Below are 16,500 nucleotides of genomic sequence, written 5' to 3'. Positions count from 1 at the left end.
GGCAACAGCAGTAATCACGTGATGTTTCTGAGATAGAGAAAAGGCACGCGCGTGTGCGCGCGCACACGCACGCAGCACGCACGCGCACACACACCCTCTGCCTCCACTCCTAGAAATACCAGGTTTGAACCAAGGGCCTCACACATGCTCAGAAAGCAGTTTATCCGAGCTTCCCGTAGCCCCCAGCTCTACACTGGCCCCTGTGCTGATGCCCAGGACTGTGTCGCTCAGCGCTCAGATCTTGCCAGGGTAGGGCTGTTCCAGGGGCAAGGAGGCCTGCATTTGCTACAGCATGCTCCCACCCCCACCCCCGGCCAGTAATTAATGTGTCCTGTTCCCCAAGCCAAGTGCTGGGGCGCTCAGTCTTGAGCCTCCCGCAGGCCTGGAAGGAGGACCCTGCGGACTGTCTGCCTGTTGCTGGCGGTTGTGGGCGGTGAGTGGAGGCGCTTGTTGGAATGCTCCAGGGAACAGATGGCGTTTGATGGTGGCAGCTTGATGTATAGTAACTGACAAACTACTCATCGTGAGGGGCGGTCCGGAAGGAGGCTTGCTGTTGAGTGGGCGAAGGGGATCACAGGGAGGGAAGTTGGCAAGCTGGAAGGCACCATGTGGTAGAGGGCGGAGCTGCGGGCAGCCTGCTCCTAAGTGAGGTGAACGGGCCTCACCGGCTAAGCACCACTTAGCAAGAGAAGCACATTGGGTTACATTTGCTCCGCATCTCACAGAAACAGCTCCTCGGGAGTCCAGAATCAGTAGTGCTGTGAGAGGCAGGGCAGCCTTTCTTTTCTTCTTTTTAAAAATGTTATAAAAGGCGGGGGGGGGGGGCGGGGGTGGAGCATCTCTGACAGCGGGAAGCAACAGGTACCAAACTATTAAAAGAAGAAGCATGGGGGGGGGGGACATAAGAGGGGGAGGGAGGCACACATCAAAACAGTTTCCCACAGAGCAGAAGGGGGATGGGATGGTGGGAGGAAGAGGGAATTGGGATTGATGCGTAAAATACGATTGTTTCTAATTTAAATAAAAAATAATCCAGGAAGAAAAAAGAAAGTTTCCCACAAAGTGGAGAGGAGATTCCGAAACAGACATCTTACCCCACTTGGAGGGCCTGAGTCTTTCACGTGACTTTTAGTGGTATAGGGTTCCCCCCCCCCCCCGTGTGCGCGGGCTCCAGTTTTGATTTAGTTAACGTAATGAAAGTGGCACTGATAGGGCCGTAGCTTCATATTAGCTGAAACAGGTTTAGCAGATGCCTTGAACACATCTGAGCAGCCTGGACTAATCAGCCCAAAGGGAGGCCGTACTGGGGAGAGAAAGCCAAAACGGCCTTTGTCTCAGGTCGGGGTGAGGAAGAAGATGAAACTTGCAGACTTCGTTATTTTTCTGCCAGTCAGGAATCAACGCCCACTGCAAGTGTTCCTAATTTGTGGAGAATATAAAGATCTGCTGAGTCCAGCTGTCTGTCGTTACCTTTGTAAGGGCAAGGAAGATCGAGATTCAGAGCCCTGGCCACAAACAAACCAGCTAGCTGACTTCTTTCTGGGAGCGGCCCCAGAGTTCTGTTCCGTTGCATCCTCTTCCAGACAATGGCAGGGGATCCAGAGGCAAGAGCAATTGACTGTCACTCAGCGCTGCTGGGCCCACAGTTTGGGGCCACTTGGGGCACAGGGCTGTGGCGACACAGCTCACTCCTGCCCGCTGTGGAGGACCACTGTGGGAAACAGCTGGAGGGCCAGAGTGTCTTGATGGACAGAAAGGACAAGGGTTGAGAAGTGAAGGAGCCTTGGCAGACCCTGACCATCCAGATAGGCAGGCATCCCCTTTGCCCAGAACCCTGCAGGGTTAATCTGCTCTGGCCCAGCCAGGTAATAAGAATGGCAACCCTGGAGGGTTTCCTTCACGGAAATAAACATCGCACAGCCCATTTGCTTTGATCACTGGAGCAACAGGGTTTTCCCCTGACAGCTCTGACATTCTGTCAACCATGTGGGAAGTCATTCCTGCCTGCCCACTGTGCTCCTGTTTATACTGTTTGCTGACACCCTTGAAAAAGAAAGGCTTTTGCACTTAATCTGAACCAATTCCTGTTACAAAAACATTATTTCCAATGTCCAGTTTCAAAGCTCCCTTCAAAAGCGGGGGTGGGGTGGGGTGGGACAGACAGCTAGGGGTGAAGCTCGGTGGTCTACGGCTTGCTTAGTGCTCGATGCAAGGGCCTGGGCTCCACACGCCCAGCACTGCAGTATGCTGGAGGCTGGGCTACAGAATCTGGAGCCGAGGCCATCTTACACTGATGGGGAGACTAGCAGGATGGTCAGAGAAGAAATTGGCGCTCAGCTAAGAAAGATGGGAAGCAAGGATCCCACCAGACTTGGCTTTATAGAGCAGTGGTTCTCAGCCTGTGGATTGTGACCCCTTTGGGGTCGAGCAACCTTTTCAAAGGGGTTGTCTGAGACCACCAGAAAACACAGATACTTACATTTCAATTCATAACAGTAGCAAAATTACAGCCATGAAGTAGCAACGAAAATAATTTTATAGTTGTGGGGGAGTCACCACAACGTGCAGAACTGTATTAAAGGGTTGCAGCGTTAGGAGGGTTGAGAACTACTGATCTAGAGGCTTTACAGTCCTTTCCACCCACTGGCTTACATTTGCACATTTGCTGTGGACAAATCTTCCACACATGGTCTTATCTAATCCTCGGAACCCTGGCATCCGTGAATACCTTTTAAGCTGCCATTTTACAGAGGTGAAAACTCGGGCTTAGAGATGGGAACACACAGTCCACCACGGTTTAGGAGGAAACACTTGTCTGTGAACAGAGGCTGTTTCTGCCTGCATGGCCAGGCTTGCATCCTCTCCTCTCGGGTTTCCTTAACTGCAAGCGTAGCTGACCAGATGGTCACCATCACCATCCCATCCCAGCAAGCCTGCCGCGGTCCTGCCCAGGAGGACAGAAGGCTAGTTACAGGGGACCTTAACTCTGCAGGGCCTGCTGGGACATCTGCTCATGTGCTGCGGTTCACACCTCTGTCTCTACAGTTACACAGTTACAGTTTCTTAATCATATTGGTAAGACTTTCAGAGTTCCATTAACACTCCCATAGGACAGAACATGCCAAATTGCTAATAGCACCCTGGGGAGTTTCACCTCGCACTGTCATCTGCTGTTCGTGAGATTTTTTTTTTAAGCTCATGTTTAAGCTTATTAAATTGTTGACTCTTGGTTTAAAACTAGGCAACTCTGGACCAGCACCCAAGCAAAGGTGGAAAGGGGGGCTGTGCACCATTCGCTGCTGTGAAGGGAACAGCCCAGGGACTGGGAGCTGCCCAGTTGCCTTTGGGAAGCTTCCATTTGCTGGGGAGAGTGGTCACCAGGTGAGTTAAAGCGTCAGCTGCAGGCTGATATGAGTAGATGCCCTCAGAACTGGAGAGGGAAGCAACGGAGCTTGTGAGGCAAGGTGGACAGACTGAGTTTGAGCCTGGGCTTTGTCAACGAGATGCCGTGAGCTAATCCAGTCTCCCCCCCTCCCTCCCCCCCCCAGCATTTGTTTTATCACCCTTAAGGGGGTGGCTTGTATTTCATTAACATATAAGCACATCCAAAGACAATGATTTGAGTGTAAGGGAAATGTTTGGGAGATGATCCCAGGAAGCCCTGGTAAGACAGTAGGGAAGTTGGATGGGGGAAATCTATCAATAAGCAGGTCACCACACCATGCTGTGGGAGCCCCGTCCTGTTGCAGTGAAGAAAGGGTGTGTGTCCACTAACTTGCATCCTAATTGGTGGGGCTGTTCCTGGGGCATTAATGGCTTAGCATTGTTGAACATCCTAGTGCACAGGCTGAGAACTTGCTAGAGGACTTGAATGAGTGTCAGGATTTTGAGAAAATAATTTGTTTTCCTATTACCCCTTTAAGGACTGGAAAGAGTAACTTGCTTAGATTATACTGCTGGTAGCTGGTAAAACCAGCCTTGTATCTGAGTTGTCTGGTGTGAGTAACAATTATACTAGAATGGTTTTCTGAATTAAACTATAAAGAAGAGGAGGAAGAAGAAGAAAGAAGAGGGGGAAGAAAGAAGGAGAAAAGGGAAGGAGGAGGAAAGGAAGAAGGGAAGGAGAGAAGGAAAAAGGGGGGAAAGAGGAAGAGGAAGAAGAAGGAAGAGGAAGCAGCAGCAGCTCTCATCTGTGGCTGATTTCCTGAAGCCTGTCTTTCAGTGTTGTGGTGGACCTGTCTTAGTCTCAGGGAGCCCAAACAGGTAAGTCTTCCTAGAAACATGGACTCCCGAGGCACGAATCAGGGGACTCATCCAGGACTTCAAACCCAACTGCAGGAAAAACCAGCAGGCTAGTGAATCTGGAGATTCGGGTCAACATTTCCCTTTCTCTACTCCAAACCTCCACAAGGAGCTTAGGTCAACATGAAGCTTAATCCATCAAGACCGGCAGCTTGCAGAGATGACACGTAATAGGTTCAAGATGAATGTCCGTGTCACAAGTCTACCCTGTGATGGAAATGACTCGGTCCTTGGCTTCCACAAGCTCATACTCTGAGGAAAAATGAGAAATGCAGATGAATAGTTGCGACTCTGGGTGCAGAAGACAGACATGGAGGTGAAGCAGAGGAAGAAAGGCATGTCACAAGGGCTCCTCAGGAAACATTCAAGTGGTTGCAAACAGGAATCACAGGCAAAAAGGTCGGGAGTGTATCCACCTCAGGAAACAGCGTGACTCTGTTGTGAATCCTGGAAAACGGCAAGAGCTTCCTCACCCCAGATGTGTGTGACCCAGGGCTTGAGGATGCCTGATGCTCAGTGGGCATCAAAAATCAGTCTGAAACTATGTATGCTGCCTAGTTTCATGTCAATTTGACACGAGCTAGTCATTTTTGGCAGGCAGAACCTCAACTGAGAAAATGTTCCTACCAGATTGGCCTGTAGGCAAACTTGTGATGCGTTTTCTTGACTGTTGATTAATATGGGCCAGCCTAGCTCAGTGTGGGAGGTGCTACCCCTGGGCTGGCAGTCCTAGGTGCTATAAGAAAGCAGGTTGAGCAAGCCATGGGAACAAGCCAGTGAGCAATATTGCTCCATGGTCTCTGCTTCGGTCCCTGCTTCTAGGTTTCTGCTTGAGTTCCTGCCCTGTCTTCCCTCAGTGATGTGAGGGAATGTGACCTGAGAGTTGTAAGATGAAATAAACCCTTTCCCACACAAGTTACTTTTAGTCATAGTATTTTATCAGAGCAATAGAAACCCCAGCTAAGACACTGCCTCATGGCAGCAATGATTAAAGATACGAACACACAGGGATAAGCTAACTAAAGTAGGTTTTATGGAGGAAAATTGAAGGAAAGGAACAAGACCACTGTCAGTAGGTAGGATCACACAAGGGTTGCCATGGGGGTTTCTTGTATAGTGTTTTGGGAACTTTAAAAATTATGTGTTTGTGAGTGCATGTGTGGAGGTCAGGAGACAACCTCTATGAATTATTTTTTTCCACTGTGTGAGTTCTGGGAGTCAGACTCAGGTCATCAGGCTTGGTGGCAACTGCCTTTACTTGCTAAGCCATCTTGCTAGCCCCATGGGGAACTTTAACAAGAATTTTGGTAGGGATTGGACAAAACCTGGGGTAATTTCTATGCGACTAGTCAGTTTTCTGAACGTACTATCGGTAAAGCCAACCAAACTGTCTCTAAGTCTGTATGCTCTTCTGTTCCAACCAGAGAGATGATCACATGCTGCTCACCAGGTGAGGGTGGTTGAAGTACACTTCTGTCCTCCTCCAGTTTCTGCTTTGATATTGCTGACTTTGACCCCCTCCTGACCTCTAACTGGCTAGTGGCTGACTCTGGGTATTGCTAGTCTTTGACCTTGGTTTTTGCCTTGCTGTCTATTAAACTCATCTCCTCATTCTTTGTGTTTGCATGGCTAACTTGTAGTTTCTACCATGGGCCTTGCCCTTACTACATACAGAAAGCTAGTTCCTACCACAACTCCCTTGAACAATCACCAGCAGTTCCCTGAGTGCACCATATTGGAGTAGCAGTGAGGTGCTGTGTGAGATGAGTCCCTGGGGAATTAGTATGGAGGTGTCCCGCTTGGAGCTGGTCTTTCTGAAGCCCCTAGTATTCTCTTTGGTCGGATTAATCTGTTCATGCTGTGAACTATGGCACTCGTGCAGTGTCTTACACTGTGATGGCTAAAGAAACTCCATTTTGTGCTAGACATCCAGCTTGGTACCTGTTAGCCATTTGTCTCTGACTCAAGTTCTCGGAAGACAAGTTCCAGCAGCCCTGATTTCTTGACCCCCACCCAGAAATGTACAGTCATGACCATCTGCTCGTTATCCTATGACTGACTGCTGATTTTTGGCTTACTTGCTTATTCAGACCTTCAAGGACTCTTTTGAGTTCACCTTGACCATCTGATCTTGGCAGAGAAAAGCAGCTCTTGCTGCTTTTGACTTTAGAAGCCCTTCCTTCTCCTGCCTCTGGGCACACATCTCTGATCTGGGTTAGAAACTGGGGCCCTGCTAGCAGCTTTAATAATCTGCTCAATTATAATCTGAATTGAGTCTAGGGTTCTTTTGCTGGTGGTCTCCAATTCCTTAACAACATCATGAAGGACATATGTGGTGGCTCTGCGAGTTGCAGCTCTTTCCTGCACACACATGAGCCCAAAGGTCAGAAGGGTTTACCAAGGTGATGACACACAGCATGTTTCAGGAGGAGCACTAGAGCATGACAAATTAGTGATATATGAAAGAGCAGGCTGAGATGCTACACCCGGGTCTGCAGCAGATGCACAAGTTAGGGAAGTGGGGGACGAGAGACTGCTTTTACAGGGCGGAATGGGAGGAAAGATGATGGAAACATGATGTTGCATGCTGAAGCCAGGAGGAGAGACAGGGAGGAGAGAAGGAAAGAGGGGGAGGATAGAGGAGGAGAGGCCAGCCCTGTCGCCTATACCCCTGGTGGAGTGCTCAGACCATCTGGAGCAGGATGGGGAGGGAAAGAAGGGATAGGGAAAAGAGAGGAGGGGAGGGGAAGGAAGAGAGAGGAGAGGGAAGTGGGGGAGACAGGGAGACTCTGGAGGAATAGAGGTTAGCCCAGAGAGAATGGACTGTGAAAAGGACCAAGGATAAAGATGTCAGTGAACGCTGATGCCTTTGAGACAGGCATGGGGAGGAAGTTGCACTAACAAACACTGCCCTCTGTCTTTTCTGTTAAACAAGTTTCTGTAGAGACCAGGTCACGTGATGGGGTTCTGAGGAAGAGACAGTTGCTTGCCAGGAGTGCACGAGGAGCTGACTGGGGACACAGAGAAGGACTGCCAAGCACATACTGTCTTCTCCTGCACTGAAAGCTGTCATCAGTCAGGGGACCAGATGGAAAGATGAGGTAAGACTCCCCCAGCACAGGAACTACACCCTATTAGTGAAGCAGGTACCTCTAGGTACAGAATTATCCTCCTGGACCAGCAGAGGGTCATTGGTGCTGATGGAGTGATGTGTTCATGGGTGCCTTCCCCAGTGGCAGCCAGGATAAGCCTCCTTATAATTGTGTGAAACTGGAGGTCCATATATCAGATGTCTGAATATTTGCACACTGGAAATTAAGATGCTTTCACTGCCAGCCCGTATTCCCAGCTGGTTCCTACTACCCACAGGATCCTACCATTCCACTGGATCACCTCACAACCCAGGGCTGAAGGAGCTAATCTCTCTCTGTGTCTCTGTCTCTCTCTCTCTCTCTCTCTTGCTCTCCCCCCTCTCTCTCCCTCCCTCCTTCCCTCCCTCCCTCACACCCTCCCCTCTCTCCTTTCTCTCCTCTCCCTCCTTAGTCTGGCCACCTGTGCCCTAGGAGTGTTCAGATCTGCTGGGACAAGATGGGGAGGGAAGCTGGATCTAGGCTAGGGCTCCTAGCTGCTGCCCTCTGAAGCCAGGACAGAGATAAAGCTATCAAGCTCTTTATGAAACAAGGCAGGAGGGTATGGGTATGTCAGTTCACCAACTCAAGATCTCCAGGCAGGTCTAGGCACATCAGCCTACAAGAGAGAAGGGGAAAGCAGAGTTATTTTGTAGAAGTGAGATCAGCTAGACACATGGTTCTGGAGACTTTAAAGACACTATAAACAAAGCAGTGTCTGGAAACAAGCCCATTTCCTTCACTCCTGAATTATTAAAAATAAGAAGAGCACATCTACAAAACAGATTGTCACTCATAGAAAAGAACTACCGATGCGTGCTACAACACAGATGCATCTCCAAGCATCATCTGTGTCAAAGAAGCCCACACAAACCACTCTGCCTGGTCCCACTCAGGACATCAGGAGGAGGTGAGCCATGGGAAGGACAGGGGCTCTAGCCCTGGACGGGTGCATCAGGACAGGCTTCAAGCAGAGACACCCAAGACACAGAGGAATTTGACTGGGGATGACGGTGCTCAGTTGTGATTTTGTCGGTGTTTACCCAACTGTATATTTGAAAAAAAATCATACCAAACACTGTAAAAGTGGATTTTATGATGACTGAGGAAGTCTCAGTGAACCTTCCAGAGCAATTAGTTGGAACTCCTCAGTTCCTAGGCAACACCCAGGACTTTCTCCCTGACCCCACCTTCCCACATCCACTTCCTGGCTGTTCCTGCAGGAGCTGCCTGTGTGGGAGAGTGGACTAGCCCACCCTAAATGTTTCTCTGGCTAATCAGAAACTCTGTATATATTTGTAGACCCAATAATGGCTCTGAAAGCTATCTTTTTTAACAAAGAAATGGATACCGTTTTTTTGTATTAATAACTGACCAGCATGTTTCTGATACCCGCCCCCACACACACATTAAGAGAAATTTGGAATAGAAGGTGAGATCGTGGGTTTGACACTCCAGCAGACAGATTACAGAATCCCTGTTGCCTGGGAGACCTCATGTGGCTGAGGCAACACTTCCCAGGCACATCCTCCCTAACTTCTGGACTCTATATCTTTAAGACCCATAAGTCAACTACTTCCCACTTTGAGCCAAGTACCCCTGTGGCTTAGGCATGGTCTGAAGTGTGCATCACTTTCCTATTACCTGTCTCCAGTAAACTTACTTCATAGATGAAAAATTATCAGATCTTCAGAGGGAAAGGGTAAGTTTAAATTATGATAAATCCTCTCTATTCTGCATTCCTCTTCACTGAGTTGAGCACTGGTGGGGCGCACAGGGTGAGAGTGAGGATGCTTTCCTGCCGTGACTCATGATAATACAGGACCCCTTACGAGCAAAGGGCTCTTCTTCCTCGGACCCAAGAACAGTGTGAGAAGGTCACACCGACGATCCGATTTGAGCCCAAGCTCTCATGTGCTGGAACGGTTCTCTCACAGTGACAGCTCCTTGTTTAGGAGAGTTTTAGGAATGTTGACTTCTTGTTCGAATTTTAAGTGTTGCCTTTTAAAGAGCCCCATAGGTAGCCGTTTCAAATCGAGTGTTTTCTCCTACTTTTCTTGTTTTCCAATTCTGAGATTTGTTTGCATAGATTAGATTTTTCTGAGAAGTGGATATACCCCCAAAGGCAGGCCATCAAGCCCCTTCTTTGTTGGGCAGATCTGTTGTGTTTTGTTTTTCATGGTGGAAGAACAGGACTAGAAGCCAGAGGGCAGAGGGCAGGAGGAGATACAACTGACCATGCCTTGGCTTGTCTGTCCAGCCATGCTCACTCTCACACTTCCCTCTAAGACCAGCATGCTAATTCCCACTTACATTCACTTACGTCTTAAGGGTCGTCGACACTGAACCCGTAATTATGATTATAAGAAACATGAGGATAACAGTCTCCTTGAAGTTTTCATACACAGGGAAACAGTTGGCACAGACACTGGTCACATCAAAGGGTTCTTGCTGATTCTGGGGCCCAGGAAGTCTGAAGTCACCTTAATGGACATATAGTGTTTCCGTGACTCAGTCTATCCGCGTGTCAAGTGGGAAGCATAGCTGTGTCCTGTTCTCACGTGATCATGGAGAGAGCCAAAGTCCTTCATGTCAAGAGCATCAACGAGACAGTGTAAATGTGACTGTTGCCAAGGACCCCTGGGACACTGAGTAGGTGGGAACATGTGACCCTCACAACTGCAGGGGTGCCTGGCGTTAGATGAGTCTTGGGTGACACTGATTCATAGGCATCGCAGGCATCACCACTCTGGCTTCTTTTTGCCCCACCCCTGCTCATGGGAACATAGTATGAAGATCTACCTTTCTGTACTTAGCACTGGGCCCTGTAGTGCCAGCCTGACCAGGGCCACCAGGCATACTGTGAGCTTGGACAAACTAGCTAACGTGTATTAGGAAACCATCCTGGTCAGCATTGCCACCGGGACCCACCATTGTTCTGGCCCCATGGTTCAGTGTGCAGGCTGAGGTGGCTGTTCGATGAACAATGGGGACAAATCCCTGCTGATGTGTGCTATGCTCCCAAGAGGCAAATGCTGGCAGGATTCCCCCAGAAAGTTAATCATTACACAGTCACCCAACTGCATTATGGCTGCTGGCCCAAAAGGGGGTCACGGGTACTGGGAAGATGGGAGTAAAGCAGAAAGAACTGAGATGAGGTTAAGGGGTTTCTTTAGAGCCTGTCAGAAAAAAATGAGGGAGATTAACTTCCCCTTTCTGAGCAGCCAACCCCATCATGTGCCCGGAGCACTCCAAACTGCCCTCTACTCCCCTGACTCCTCCTCCTCTCCAGGCTCCTCCCTTTCCCCTTCTGGTCTCTTCCCCTTCACCTACACTCCACAAGGATCTCATAAAATCATTGGTAACCCTCTGAGCCGGCTTCACTGAAGTCCAAGGGTTCTGAATCACTTCACTGCTGAAGGACTCCTCCTGTGACTGCCCTTCAGGGACCTCATGTTTGGACGTTTGGGTTGAGGGCGGATGCCTTTATTCAGTATATGCCCCTTTGAGTTACAGACAGAGCCAGGCTCTTCTCCTTAGTGTCTCATCTGACATCAACACAACTGTTTGTGTGGCATTGGATACGAGGGGAAAGCACAGGTTTGAAAACCTCTAACCCGTGTGAACTCTAGAGACAACCTTGCTGGCTCTGCTAGCTTCGGGGAGCTAGAACCAGGGAAGAGACAATGGGACCACCAAGAGAAGGCCAGACTCCTGTGACAGTGGGGTGTGGCTTTTTCAAGGTTAGGGAGTGGGTTAGATGATTCTGTCATATTTCCCCCCAACTGAGGCATCTGCTGAAATCACAGACATTGACTGCGGAGCTGGCTGGGTGGGTAAAGTGATGTTGTGCTGGCGTGGAGACCAGAGTTTGGATTCCCAGAACCCTTGCAGAGCCAGGTGGTTTGGGTACTGTAGAGTACAGCCTTCCTACCAGCCTGGTTCCAGAGTCGCATCAGTCCCAAATGAACACACAGGAGGCTATGTTAATTATGAAGCTGTTGGCCGTTTGCTTGTTTCTTACTGGCTAGTTCTGACTTAAGTATTTAACCCATCTAAGTATTTCTCTTACCGGAGAAAGGGTCCAGACCTTTTACTCCTCTGGAGGCTACATTGTGACTCCCTGTGTTTCTCCTTCCCAGAGTCCTCCTCGACTCCTAGTCCCACCTATCTTGCTTCCCTATTGGCCAACAGTGCTTTATTCAACAACCAATAAGAGACAGATTTCAGAATGACATCTCCCATCAGGGTACCCTACCTATGATCTCAGCACTCAAGGGGCAGAGCCGACTAGCTAGACGAGTGGTGAGCAAAAGACCCTGTTTCAATACATATTAGGTAGAGAGGGAATCGAGAAGAATACCTGACATCAACCTAGAGCCTCCGTAAGCATGCACATACATGTGTACATGCACCCATATATATGAACACATCTGTACATGCATCCACACCCCATACATGCCATTTGCACATGGCATGCAAATGCCATGAAAAAAAATATGGGACAAAGTAAAAAGGTAGAAAGCTGGCTAACCATGTAGAAGACTATGAAAGAAATCCAGACTCCCTGGCAATACATAGTATATGTAGTCTAGAAAACAGGGGGAACACAGTATTCACTGCAGTCCAGTGGTGCCTCTGTACGTCAGAGTACTGGCAAATGCTAACCCCCAGTGGCTTTGTAATCATTGGCCGCTAGTCACTGTGGTCTGGAGGTTACTCATGGACGTGAGCAAAGAGGAGCTCACTTGGGGACCCTATCTATGCATGTGGTCCCAGCTGGAGTGGAGCAGACTCTATGCCTTTTTGTCTCAGTTCTCACACGGTGTTCCGGCCTACTTAATGTCATGTTCTTGGTATTCTTGCTTTTTGTTGATAATTTCACTGTCCCCAATGATAGTACCAACATGTCATCTAGTGCCTAAAGCGCGAGGAGTTTTCAAACGACAGACCTTCACAGAGCAAGTATGTGCTAGGTAACCATCCATCTGGCATAGTTCCGGCGCCACTGGCTGTGAGTTCCATTGCTGAATCAACAATATGCTTAACCTGTCTGGAGGCAGAAGCACCCAAGAAAAGAGGTTTCCTGCTGCTCAGTGACAAAGATACTTCTGCCAGAGGCTCACAGGAACCTGATCTTACATCTTCTCTCAGAGCAACAATTCAGCTCTTGCTGTTCAGTGTTTGTGGTACCTCTATAACTACAGAAGACGATGATAACAAAGTGTGCATGCTTTTATATATATTGCTTTATATATTGTTGTCCTGTGGGTGAGTGTTGAAGATATCCATGTCAGATTTTGTGACTCAGAACTGATGGGTGTCAGTTGTCGGGATTTGAGTCCCCTCCCAGAGAGGGACAGGACTTTGTAGCTTTTGTACCAGAAAATGTCGATGACCTCATAGCAGAACTGGCAGACCATTAAGAGGCATCAAATGGTGTGGATGGAGACCGAGGTGGCTTAGAGCTAACACAGCGGACTGGAAGCTAGAGGGGCAGATGAAGACTTTGTGTGAGGGAGAGACTGTGGTACTCAGACCTCTCTGACAGGAGAGGCAGGCTTAGTGGAGTCGTTGGAATGATAACACCCCGTCATAGTCTCAGGTGCTTGAATTGGTGACACTCTTTGGGTAGGATTGGGAGGTGTGGGAGGTGTGTCACTGGCAGCAGCCTTCAAGAGTTTAAAGACTCTGACGCGTCTGGTGTTCTCTCTCTGCTTTGTGAGTATGGTTCAAGGGCTGAGTTTTCAGCTTCTCCTTCCTTCCACCATGCTTTCACCATCATGGACTCTAACCCTCTGGAACCAGAAGCCCAAATATAAACCCTTCCTTTTACAAACTGTCTTGATCATGGTGTTTTATCACAGCAACAGAAAAATAACGAAGACACCTAATCAAAAGAAAACATATACAACCCTTCCCACTACACACACCAAACTCAAACTCAAAGTCAAACAAAGCAAACAAAATCAAAACGGTCAGGCCACAGGGAAGACACAGGGAAGAGACAAATTGCATTTGTCACACACCAAGAGAATAACAGGAGAGAGGGGGCTGCAGAGCATGGAAACGATAGTGTGAATGGAAACGGGCATCTGTAAGTCTTGTGCATGGAGTCTTGTGCATCCCAGATGGATCAGAGCTCAGAGTGCAGACTGGAAGCTAGAGAGGCGCATGCTGGGTTTGTGTAAAGGGAGACTTTGTGGTGTTCAGAGCTCTCTGACAGCCAAGGTTGGAAGTTAGTGATCCACAGGTCTGTCCATTGGAGGCACAAGTTTACTATTGCTTTCTGAAAACAATGCATCTAAATGTCCTTTGTGGGACCTGCACCTTTCTGAAGCCTGCAGCATCCCATGTGCTTTAAGCCCCACATAATATATTATGACTTGCATTACTCCTGTAATAGGGTATAGCAATATATCCTATTAATGTTAATATACCCTATTAATATACCTTATTACTCTAGTGATGAGATATAGCAAATGCAGATAAGGATGAAGTCACAATTTCAGACAAATGATAATTTCTAGCATGTACCATACAGAACTTAGGTCACATTTATATTTGTATCCCAATGTTTACCAATCCTGTTCTGCATTTCATCTGGCAACTTCACCCTGGAGGCTTGACGTGGAGCCTTCGACATTGCATGTGAATGAAGTGGGTGCCATATCTGGGAAGTCCTCAGTCTTGTCTCAGAGAAATGCTTGTGATAGAAAAAGGACTGACATGGTTTTAGTATACCTTGGCCTTTGCTTTCCTGAGATGCCGTTGCAGAGAAAGCAATGAAGAGTACAGGTAGTAATAACTTTGCTGCTTGGCTAATAGACTGGATACCAGCCATTGGCTCTAACGGCAGAGCAAACAATCTTTTCATTCCCACAGGTCTGGGGTTTATGAATAGAGGACAGGAAAGTTTCTGACCTTCAGTACCCGATGCTTCTGGAACTCCTTCTAAGCCGTTACGAGGTGCACCCGTGGCTTGGAGAGTGACGATGGCCTTGCTGAACCAGGCAGGCCTGTTGTTTTATGGACACTGTCTAATGTTGCAGCAGCCAGTGTTTGCTTCTCTCAGACAATGCATAGCCATCCTGACACTGCTTGCCTGTGTTGCTGTCAGAGTTGCCTTTCTGGTGACTTTAAACACACTGTAATGAATGTCTAAGGAACAAAGCAGTAGTTACTTTGAGAGGAGAGACTCACTGTAAACACAGCCTCAGTGTCCCCAGGAGAACATGACTGGTAAGATATGAGGTCTTGTCAAGAAATCGCACTTTTAAAAGCCATGCCAGTGATCTTGGGTACTGGCCACTTTTTCGGTGCCTTTCTGGTCCCTGGAGAATTCTAATGTGATAGATGGGGCTCTTGTGTTGGAGATGAGGCAGGGTTAGCTTCTGGGTAGAGTAGCAAGGCCCAGAACTGGCGGTGAAGTCAACTCATAGGCCAGGGCCTTCTGCTGGTCAGTGTGAAGCAGCCCATCCTTTGTCCTCAGTGGAGACTCCCTTCCTCTCTCCCACTTTTCTCAAAGTCCTCACTGACAAAATGGGGCAAAAGGGAAGATAACAAAATGAGCTACAGGTGTGTAGTGTGCGTTGGATTAGTGTTCTCATGTGTCATCTGGGGAAAGGCCCTGGAAGACATGAACCTTGACATTGAAGGGATTGCTTACTGTTTATTAATTACAAAACTGGAGTGCAAATAAAGGATAAGAACCTGAGACAGTTACCAGGGCAGTGATGCACCCACCACATCACCTTCTGGTTCCCAAGAAGGACCGGATAACCTCCCAGCCCTACCTACTCAACTTAGGGCCACTCTTTCCCTCATCCTGGGTCCTCCAAGGACTTGTTGATCCACTCTGACCAGCTGAATGTGAAATCTGCCCCTCAAACCAAATGCCTGATTCAATTGGATAATGGACCAAGACAATCACAGAATTCCTGTAACATGCCATCTCTTTTAAAGACAGGTGTTTTCAGCATTTCCCCAAAGTCTCAATGATGCTGTGTCTTCAACAGGATGACCTAAGTGAAGCACTAGGGGCTACTCAGAGCATCAGACCCTTCAACTCCCTTTCAAATGCCATCATAGAGTAGGAACAAACTGCAACATGCCATTTTCATTGCAAAACTGGACATCTTGATCTTAAGTGAGGGACATTAGGCCATGGGTAGCTTGACTACTTGCAAGTAATAGCCCTGGTTTCATTCTTGTTCTCAATAGGTATCCTGTCTCCTGAGAGAACTTGCAGTGGAATGCTACTTTTCCCACTTTTTACATCCTTCGGGGTCCTGTATTCACACTACACACAGATCTCTGACCATTATGAGTTGAGTGGATGAGCTGGAACTTAAACAATGGCTTTCAGAAGCATAAATATCCTTGAAAGTTTCTACTTCTATTTACCATGTGGTGAACTGATGAGGGAAGTCCTTCTGTGTATATCAGCCTTATCGGTTGATAAATAAAGCACTGTTGGCCAATAGGGAAGCAAGATAGGTGGGACTAGGAGTCGAGGAGGATTCTGGGAAATGTAGTCAAGAGTAGAGAGTCACCATGTTGATGCGAGAGGAGTAAGAGGTCTGGACACTTTCTCCGGTAAGAGAAGACCACACATGGAAATACTCAGATTACCTGTTATGGGCTAATAGTTAAGTCAGAACTACCCAATAAGAAACCATAGCAAACAGCCAACAGCATCATAATTAATATAGCATCCTGCGTGTTCGTTTGGAATTGATGTGGCTCTGGGACCAGGCTGGCAGGAAGAATGCTCGTAACAGTGAACGTGGTCCATTTAAAATTTTTTCTTATATGTAAGTTTTCTTACTTGTAAATGTAGACAGATCATTACTCTTACAGAGTAGGTTGGGAAGAAACAGATTATTAGTATAGGCACTCTGTAAATGGCAGTTCTAATTATTGTTTTTGCTGAATTAATGCAAAACACAAGCAGAAAGAGCCATTCTGTGAAAGTGTGATTCCCCAAACTTCAATGCACTCTTTTTGGTTTTGGTTTTTTTGTTTTGTTTTGTTTTTTAGCACAGGGTTTCTCTGTATTGTTTTGGAG

The 16,500-nt window shown here is 47.9% G+C and overlaps 1 long non-coding RNA gene across 2 annotated transcripts; it reads left to right on the top strand.

Annotated features, from left to right (window-relative positions):
- The first annotated feature begins 101 nt into the window (after window positions 1–101).
- Window positions 102–15,819, top strand: LOC110341138. 2 transcript variants are annotated; one of them, XR_005878999.1, is made up of 4 exons: window positions 102–433; window positions 3,242–3,381; window positions 7,238–7,403; window positions 14,316–15,819. It is a non-coding gene; the product is annotated as an uncharacterized LOC110341138 (long non-coding RNA). The 2 variants fall into 2 exon arrangements; XR_002383016.2 differs by lacking the exon at window positions 14,316–15,819 and adding an exon at window positions 8,327–8,506.
- The last annotated feature ends 681 nt before the right edge of the window (window positions 15,820–16,500 follow it).

Source organism: Mesocricetus auratus, unplaced genomic scaffold (genome assembly GCF_017639785.1).
Source record: "Mesocricetus auratus isolate SY011 unplaced genomic scaffold, BCM_Maur_2.0 Super-Scaffold_100008, whole genome shotgun sequence".
NCBI classification, from domain to species: Eukaryota; Metazoa; Chordata; class Mammalia; order Rodentia; family Cricetidae; genus Mesocricetus; species Mesocricetus auratus.
This window is presented reverse-complemented; position numbering and strand designations above follow the sequence as displayed.